Below are 10,129 nucleotides of genomic sequence, written 5' to 3'. Positions count from 1 at the left end.
ATTCATCACTCTACCCAACACTACCTGCTCCTCTGCTTGTGTCTATTAATAAACCCTTCTGTCTGTTACTCCTCAGCCTACCGAGTGATCTGTAACAATATATATATATATATATATATATATAGTACAGACCAAAAGTTTGGACACATTCAAAGAGTTTTCTTTATTTTCATGACTATGAAAATTGTAGAGTCACACTGAAGGCATCAAGGGCTATTTGACCAAGAAGGAGAGTGATGGGGTGCTGCGCCAGATGACCTGGCCTCCACAGTCACCGGACCTGAACCCAATCGAGATGGTTTAGGGGTGAGCTGGACCGCAGACAGAAGGCAAAAGGGCCAACAAGTGCTAAGCATCTCTCGGGGAACTCCTTCAAGACTGTTGGAAGACCATTTCAGGCGACTACCTCTTGAAGCTCATCAAGAGAATGTCAAGAGTGTGCAAAGCAGTAATCTAAGCAAAAGGTGGCTACTTTGAAGAACCTAGAATATGACATTTTCAGTTGTTTCTCACTTTTTTGTTATGTATATAATTCCCTATATAATTCCACATGTGTTACTTCATAGTTTTGATGCGATGCCTTCAGTGTGAATCTACAATTTTCATAGTCATGAAAGTTTAGAAAATTCACCATTAAGACTGGAAACATAAATTTTGCTCCAATTTACATGCAGGAGGCATTGCTGAAAGTCCGAGCCAGTCTGCAGATTTGAGGTGTTAGATGTCACAGATAATCATATAGCATACAGTATGATTTTCCAACTTGAGATATCAAACGTGTTTTGTTTTTCTAAAACAAAGTTTGTGTTTCTGCGTGAGTTTATTTTGGTCGGAATTTTTTGCTCTGAGTTCCTCTGTAACCATTTACAAAGTCGGCAAGTGTATGATGCCTAGTGTTTTAAAATCTCTTCAAGAAGTCATGTAGTGTATTCCAGGTATAGCCAACTGTGATAGCTGCAGACGAACCTCAGCTGACTGAAAGCCAAAAATTGCTCACAGAAGTTTCTTTAAACACACTGTGGCCATTCAATATTTGTAGTGAAGGGACTAAAACTGCCGTCCTTTCAGGCAGGCACTGAAAAACTCAAGAGAGAACGTGAGCTTTCATCACAGCAAAGCTCAAAAATCTCTTGAAGAGAGGCGGAAAAGACTGTATTTTCCTCTGATGGCTGTGGATGATTTGTCTGTTTTATCAGTCTGTTTCCGCCCAGTAGTGTCGTCTTTTGTCTATTCAAGCCCAGACACGCAGTAAACGTCTCTTTTGTGGCTCCCAACTGTCAGGAAGATCAGTTCATTGATCAACACAAAAAATATGAACACACATCATTGTGAGAAACACAGACAAAAGAAAAAGTAGAGAAACAGTCAAGAAACAGAATACAGCTTGAGGTAACTACAGCTTTTACTTTATTTGTAAGAAAAGCATTTCCAACTCACAATTTGGCGACTCTCTGGCATTTATCATCACAAAGACTTTCAAACCTTCAATCGTGTCATCATGGTGATGACTCATATTTACAGATCTCCACATACATCTGGAGCCACTGCCATATATACAAACAAAAATCGCATTAACATGGACCTAATATTATTTTCCCAAAAAACACACCTGCATTATTTAAATGGAGAAATATTAGTTCAATTTCATCTCATGCATTTATCATACCAGCTGATAACACAGCCCTGCATCTTAGAAACAATTCTGTTGATCTGATTTTTTTTTTTAAATAGCCTACTATCATCTTTTATAATGCTGAGTTCAAAAATATCAAGAAAACTTTCTATCATGAACAGCTTCACAAAATATTAAATAACAAAAGCAGTGTCAAAATGTCAAATTTTCTGTCGCTCTGTGGATGTATGTGAAACACCCACACATGTAGCAGAAAATATCTGGTTTCATGTTCTTCTGTAGAATTACTGGCCGTAATTCTAACCTTGAAATCAGGATTAGGCATAAAATAACATCTTTAGAATCATTCTGACATGTGATAATTGGCAGACAGTAAAATAAAGAGCTGTATTCTGGCTCAGAGGAATACATGAATCATGTCTTAGAGGCAGTTTTTCACAAGACTTCTTTATCTTAGAAATAGTTATCAAAAATAAGATACAAATTAAGGGTCAAGGGTACTCTGAAATACATACATAAAGGGTTACATGCATGAAACTGAATGAAAAGTGGGTCATTAAAAAAAAAAAAAAAGCATCAATAAAGATGCAGGGAAGCGTCCGTGTTCTTTCAGATGAAAACAAACCCCTGCTGCGTCTGCAGAAGATTCCCCATTCATTCTACAAAGTAAGAGCAAAGCATGGATTTCACTGAGGCAGGAGGTGTGAGAGCAGGAGAATGTGAGTTTGCAGATCAAAGCAATTCATTCAAGGAGCTCAGATATCGACATGACTTAAAATACCTGCTCGGGCCACTCGCTGAACTGATCTGCTCTAATGAACAGCGGATTGTACCTCAAACGCTGTTAGAAAATCCTTAAATCATTTCATGAGATTTCAAAATGTAACTGCTTTAATTTCACTCACAGGCTGACTGATAGCTGCTCTGAAATACTGATGAAAGTCAGTTATAACCAGGCAAGAGTTTACATGTGAAACAACACAGTTGCTCAGTGGTTAGTCACTCAGGAAAAAGTGAAAAACACACCTCTACTCAACAAGACACGGTTTGAGTTACACAACTCAGTTTTAACAACAGTTGAGGCAACCGAGTCTAAATCCACAGAAGAACTGCAGCAACTTCCCAAAAATGCTTAGAATAACCTAAATGAAAACATTGTGCAAGTGTACCTAGAAAAAGCAGTTTTAAAAGCTAGAATAAATTTTAAGATAAGAGTAATGCAATCTATAAATCTTTTCAAAGACTTATTTTATCAAGTAGATGATAAATTATATGATTGATATAATTATCTCACCTAAATGTTTTATAATGTAGTGCATTTTGTTTTTCATAATGGGGCAATTGTTGCACAATAGCTTACACATAGCGAAAGCATGATGTAGTGAGCTGTATTTGAGGGGGTCTTATGTGTGCATGCTGAATGGTTTAAACACTGGCAAGACTTAAAAAGAAATGCAAATTATAAACTTTAGCGATGAAGCGACACTGCCTTGATTGTGTAAGTGACAATCCCTGTTTCAGCTGTGCAGCTCCCTTAGTGCAGTTGCAGTGTGCTGATTTGAAGCAATTTGTGCATTTTGAGAAGGAAAGAGAGCAGTGATTCACTCACGCTGTTTGAGAAATTACATTTACGCATTTAGCAGACGCTTTTATCCAAAGTGACTTACAGTGCATTCAGTCTATATATTTTTGTTACCAGTATGTGTAACATGTCCCACAACCTTTTGCACTGCTCACAATGCTCTACCACTGAGCCACAGGAACACATCTCACAGAAAGCTTTCAAATAACGTTGTAAGTTATTTCATAAAAAAGCATTACAATTATTTGACCCGCGTGCCAGACAGAGATTGAGACGGTGCCGCTGCATGTCATACCAAACCTCTCAATGGAGACACGTCATCAGCTTCAGATCAGTTTATGACATTGGCCTTTATAGAGACCACTGATCAGACTTCCCATTTGTACCAGTATCCTTGTTATGTTTTATAATAAATATATGACAAAATCCATAGAAACAAAATGGTTTAATAGTTCACAGAAATATTTTATTTGATCTCAATCTTTTACACTGGCCAAATAGTATTTCAATTGTTTTAAACAATTAAAATTAAATTAACTAATTTAATTTATGCAGTTTTGCTGATAAGATGAACACATTTTTTGCTATTTTTAGTGGAAACATATAGGCCCATATTTATTGCAGTGTATTGTCTGATTCGGGCATCAAGGAAACATGCAGTCTTACCGTTTTCTCCTAGTTATATCCTCAAATATAGTGGTATTTTTCAAAATGTTGTAGAGATGACTTTACACCACATTAACACCTCTGTTCAGGTGTGGTTGTACAGTAATCCAGCAGTGTCCGTCATAATATCGCAGTAAGTGGCATTGGTTAATGGGTTAATGGGCATGTTGTTTTGGAACAGAACATGAAGTGCTCTTCATCCCAACGTTGGCTAAAGTGGCATATCATGCCTGTAATGGAGCTTAAAAATGTGTGCCGCTGAGACGTTTGCTGATCTCATGGACAGGATTTACAGTCTCCTCTGGCCTCAGTTACTCTGATTTTACTGGCCTGATTCTAACGTGACCTTCCAAGTGTGGCTTTTTAAAGCTGCCCTTGCTCTTTTGGCAACTGACAGTAAAACCACCTCCAAATAACAATTTTAAATATGTACCTTGGGCAACACATGAATATTCAGCTGCGTGAAACACCTATCACATCAGCTCCCGCGGCTTGACGAGTGCCTGACATTTCTCACCTTCAATCATCAGTGTTCTAACCACTTTAAGATATCTGCATAATTACATAATGCATGTGGAGCTTTGAAAAGAAGGAAATTGGGTTCATTGTTGGTGGCATCAACTGTCATAAACAATAACTGTCATTGCTAATACTTGCAGATTTTGTGCTGTTGTTTTCCCTCCAAAATGATGTCACTTTCAGGAAGATGATGCCATTGTGGAACTGGCCTTAGGATACAAGGTGAATTAAACAGTAAAAACAGTAATATTGTGAAGAAAGAATGGTAAAGAACAATTTAATATAACTGTGTTCTGTTGTAATATGTTATAAAATGTAATTTATACCTGTGGTGCAACGCTGAATTTTCAGCTCCAGTTTTCAGTGTCACAAAATCCTTCAAAAATCATTCTAATTTGCTTCTCAAGAAACATTTCTGATTATTATCAATGTTGAAAACAGTTGTGCTGCTTAATATTTTGGTGATAACCGTGATACTTTTATCAGGACTTTGTTGAATAGAAAGAACAGCATTTATTTGAAATAGACATTTTTTTTTCACATAAATGCCTCTGCTGCCACTTTTTTTCCTTTTTGGTCAATCTAATGTGTCCTTGCTGAATAAAAGTATTAAAACTGCTACTGAAATCAAGCTTTTTAAGGATAGTATATGATTACAGTATAGTAGGAATGGCCCAGGACAGAGTTTTAAAGATACAGCTAAATTGATCTGAATACATGAAAGCCATCAGTTGATAATGACAATAGCACATTTTTTTTCTCCATGTGGCTGATGTTAACAGCTAAAGTAAAATTTCAATAGACGAGATCTGGAAAATATCCTGCTGTTGTTGATGAGCCAATTATACTGTATCTTGTGTGTCAGATGGACAGATAAATGAAGCCACTTCACTTTTAAAATTAGAATTTGAGAATTTTGTGAATTTCAGATCTTGAGGATCTTTCGTGTAAAGATTGCCTAAGACAACCATAGTAAAACTTCAATCAATGTTCCCGCGTGTCTTTCTGTCCAACTCGCAATCTCTCTTTTTGCAGCCAGAATTGCATTGTCAGCGTTTGCACAGAAACCTACCAGACGGGAACGCAAGTGCCCCTACAGAAACCCTTCAGCTGAAGAGGTCATTCATTTCGGAAAAAAGCCCAAGAGACTGTTTTTGTATTTTTAATAGTTGCTTTGTTTAGTTTTTTTGCTCTGCCTTCTGTTTGCAAATTGCAGTGAACCTTTTCAATTAAGTCTGAATTTGCCCGGGGGGGCGCATGTCTGAGGAAGAAAGTCCTGGTGACGCAGAGGAAGGGTGTTTCACTGTGAGATAAGGCCACACTTACGACTCAAGGCGGTTTGACGACAACGAAAGTGATGTGGTTTCCAAATTGGTTTCAGGTATTCTGAGTTTTAGTATCGCTGAGGGCGAATGATTGTGACTGCATCCGAGCCAAGGATCATGGGATATGCCAGAGATGCCTGTCTGTTGTGCTTTGCTGAAGCCTGTGTTGTTGTTATATTCCCAGACTACTTACTTTGTAGTGTACCACAGTGTTTTTTGATGCCGTTCCTGGAGGCCACTTTTATGCACATCTGCTGTGTTTCTCTAATCTAATCAGCTCATTAGCAGAGTGCTATGCTAATGAGTCAAATCAAAGACTGCATTTCATTTGTTCTAGAGTGAATGTTTATCACCTCAGTGCATATGTCCATGAGTGCTGCAGTGTGACTGTGACTTCTGAAATCAGAAGCTGTGTTCTCTGTTCCTTACACACTCCGCAGCAACACCACCAAATACAGACGACACTTCAGTCATGCAAACCTGAGGTTTTGGGTGAAATTACATTATATATTTATAGAAAAAAATATATAAATACGTATTATTAATAAGTTATATAATATTAGACTAAATTATGCTAAATGAATAATATAAGAAATAAAATTAAACGTATTGAATTGTTAAAAAAATAATTTAATTAATGCATTAATTTAACGCCCCTGTTATGTTGGGGTCTGCTTGATTTTTTAATTGCCGAGTATTTTTCCTTGAACTTTTGCAAATATTTATCATCTATGGTCATGAATGCAAATGCAAAGTTTCAACACAAATGTGTTTTGGAAAGGCTGTATAAATTACAGATAGCAATGAATACTACTTCTATGGAATACATATAGTGACAGGGTGAAGAAGCACACGACACAGGGATGCAGGTAAGTTCCCCGAAGGGTGGATATTTATTAAACAGTCAGTGGGGGGAAATAACCAACGTGAGAGGATTTAGGTGCTCTCTCGCTCTCTCCCTCCATCCCTCCCTTCGTCTGTGAGGCTTATGAAGCCAGAGCTTGATGGGGAGCAGGTGTGGCCGCTCAGCCTGTGACGAGCAGGTACAGGTGTGATTTCAAAATCTGATACAGATTTTGTTTCTTACAAACACACAGCTTTTGGCTTCACAAGACATTAATCGATGGACTGCATTGGTGTGGATAACTTGTGCTTTATTGTGATGTATTTATCAGACTCTCATTCTGACAGCACCCATTCATTGCAGAGGATCTATTGGTAATGCTAAAATTTTTTCAAAATATGTTCTCATGTTCTCAAAACTATTCCTTTAAGAATGTTTAGCTACTGGGAACAGACAAAAATTTTGAAGAAGAGAGTATTTTTGCAGTGCATTTCATAACAACCAGCAATCAAGCAGCAGCATTCTGAACAGCTCTGAGCCTTAAGGACTAAACCACTTCACCACCCTTCCAAAACAAATTTGCGCTTCAGTATGAAATAGCCTATGATAACTCAGTATGAACTATTATAATCTGCTTTCTGCAGCACAGCAGAAACCAGCCGGTTACACACATATCGATCTGTTGACCATCACTTAGTTGATTTTGATGACGGAGCTGTTGCGATGTCTGCTCATTTAGGCGATTTGTAGTGGATACTCATATGCTGTCTTCTTCTAAAGCCCACCTGTAGTTCCTCACTCTTTGCAGGAACAGTCTTGCGTTTCTGACTCACAGTCTGTAAGTAAGTTATATTTAAAGAATCTGCCACTGATGATTCAAACACAAATTTTGAGCAGTGTAGAGTAGCACTTGTAGTTTGTTGTTTTTCCCGATCACAAATGCAGATATGGTTTTATGTTTATGTGGTGTGATATGAAACACAACACATAAAAAGAGAGTATAGGTCGTTATAATCAGTAATTATGTCCCCACTAGATGCAACAAATGCCTCATTTATAATGGGTTTTATTATTTTGTCCTGTTGTGCCGGTGTTCTTCACACACTTGATATTCGGTATTCAACCAATCACAATGCACTGGATAGCTGGCCAATCAGAGCACACCTTGCTTTGTAATAAATAAATAAAAAGTGTGTTTCAGAATGGCGGGGCATAGAGGAGAAACAATAATGTTTTTTGATCCTTAAACAGCATTAACACCAAATACACAAAATAATGTTCTTTTTAGAAACATCATATGACCCCCTTTAAGGGTTCATGCAGTGAACGTACCATGGGGATTCTGAAAGGAATCCAGGACAGTGCAGCTTGTACCAGGACTTTGTTATAGGAGTTTTCAGATCAGCTTTCATTCATCTTTGATCATAAGAGAAGCAGCTGCTGACTTTACCGGAACAAATCTAGTCCCATGAGCAATCAGAACATTAGCTCTGTGTGTATCCAGCCTTTCCCTGTGCCTCTGTTGTTTTATTTGCCATTTCTGCATGAGCGTTCACCTACCGGGAAATTATATATATATATACTGTATATACAGTGCCCTAAATAAGTATTGGAACAGTAAAGACAAAATTGTTCTGTTTGCTGTGTAGTCAAGAAATCTGTAAATATGATTAAAAGATAAAAATATGAGACAAGACAGAATGACACATTTTATTATTGGGTGATTCAACACAATGATGTTTTACCAGCTATGAAGATCAGCACTTTTAGAGTTTCATCTCCCTATCTGATGTGAGCATAAGTATTGGAACAGTTTCCTCACAGGTCTTTCTAAGTGTTCAGCTGTGTCCTGTTGCATTAATTCCTCAGATATTAAAAGCAGGGAATGTCTCTTATCAGTTATATCCATTGCTTCTGCACTCTAAGGCCCAACCCCAATTCTACCCCTTAGCCCTTCCCCCTTCCCCGTTCACGTGAAGGGGTAGGGGTGTCCCGATTCTCTTTTGGCTGGAGGGGTAGGGGAAAGGGAAGGGTCAGATAGCCCTTCAAAAGTAGATTTTTCAGGACCACAGTTCAAACGAAGGGGTATGAATTATCTCGGCAACATGGCTGCTACAGCGAACAGAAATGTAAGCTTTTTTGGCATAAATAAAGATTTTAACGAAAAGTAATAATTTGTTTTATGTTACATTTAATTGTGAGTTCATATTAACTCACGTTACTCGAAGAAGTGTTTGCAAAAAATCACTAATATCTGCTAACATCATATCATTACAGACTGCATGATAGTGCCACAGCATATGTCTGATCAGGGCGATAGTTACCGTAGACATTGATGGGGGCTAATCCCCCCAATAATTAGAAATCGCTAAACCATTTTCTCAAATATTGCCTATTCGAGAGAGAAAGAGAGATATATAGAGAGAGAAAGAGAAATGGAAGTTGCGTGTAGTTGCGTCTGTGCGTTTTTCAGCGATTGTATCCTCTCGTCGCTGGAAAATATAATGTATTTAAACTGTGTTTAATAAAAGTCGTGAGGAAGCAGTTGACAAGTTTATTTTCTCCTGGATGTGTGAGCTGCGCGATTTCCGATATGTGTGTGTGTCAGTAAGCAGCTCATTAATACAGAACGATAATTAAAGGCTCTAATGCACACCAGGGCTGCATCCGAAAACTGAAAAATGCTGCATTCTAAGGACGCATTCCAGGGTAGGAAGGCATCAAGGCATGTCCGAATTCAAGGTTAGCTTCACTTCCTGTCTCCTGAGATGCCTTCATCTGGCCGGTTTTTGAAGGCAGCACTAGTATATGTGTGTATTGTAAGAGCTAGACAATGAATGATGACGTGTGATGTCATGGTAGTGGTGTCCCAATCCTTAGGGGAATATTGTCTCCCCTACCCCTTGACACTCTGTTTCAAGCGACAAGGGGAAGGGGTAGGTGGAGGGTAGGGGAAGGGGTATAAAATAGAATTGGGATTGGGCCTAAGTCTTGCATGCGATGATAACACACACAAACCAGGATGAAGACGAGGAAGCTGACTCTGAAAAAAAGCAAGCAATTTGGATGCTAAAAGAAAAGAGGAAGTCAATTAGAACTATAGGGAAAACAAAGGGCATGAATAAATCAAGAGTTTGGAAACTACCAGCGACATCAGCAACCAACAATGACTTGATCGGCTGAGAAAAACATCAGTATTTGATGACAGACAAATCATGAAAGCTGTGAAAATGAACCCTAAAATACATGTCTGTAAAATCACCAACAACCTCCAGAAATCTCCAGATTGAAATCCGATTGAACATTAATTACACCAGCTGAAGAGGAGACTAAAGACTGAAACTCCCCGAAACAAGCAACAGTTGGAATTGGTTGCATTAAAGGCTGGTGAAATGCATTTCAAAGCATAAGACCAAGAGTCTGGTGATGTCTATTGGTTGCAGACTCACTTCTCTGATTGCATGCAAATATTAGCTTTTAATTTTGGGGGTATGACTGATGTTTTGAGTGTGCAATGAACCTTGTTTTTACAAACCTGGTTTATTTGAGGTTAGAAAAGA

The sequence above is a fragment of the Carassius carassius genome, chromosome 12 (assembly GCF_963082965.1).
Source record: "Carassius carassius chromosome 12, fCarCar2.1, whole genome shotgun sequence".
Lineage (NCBI taxonomy): Eukaryota > Metazoa > Chordata > Actinopteri > Cypriniformes > Cyprinidae > Carassius > Carassius carassius.
This window is presented reverse-complemented; position numbering follows the sequence as displayed.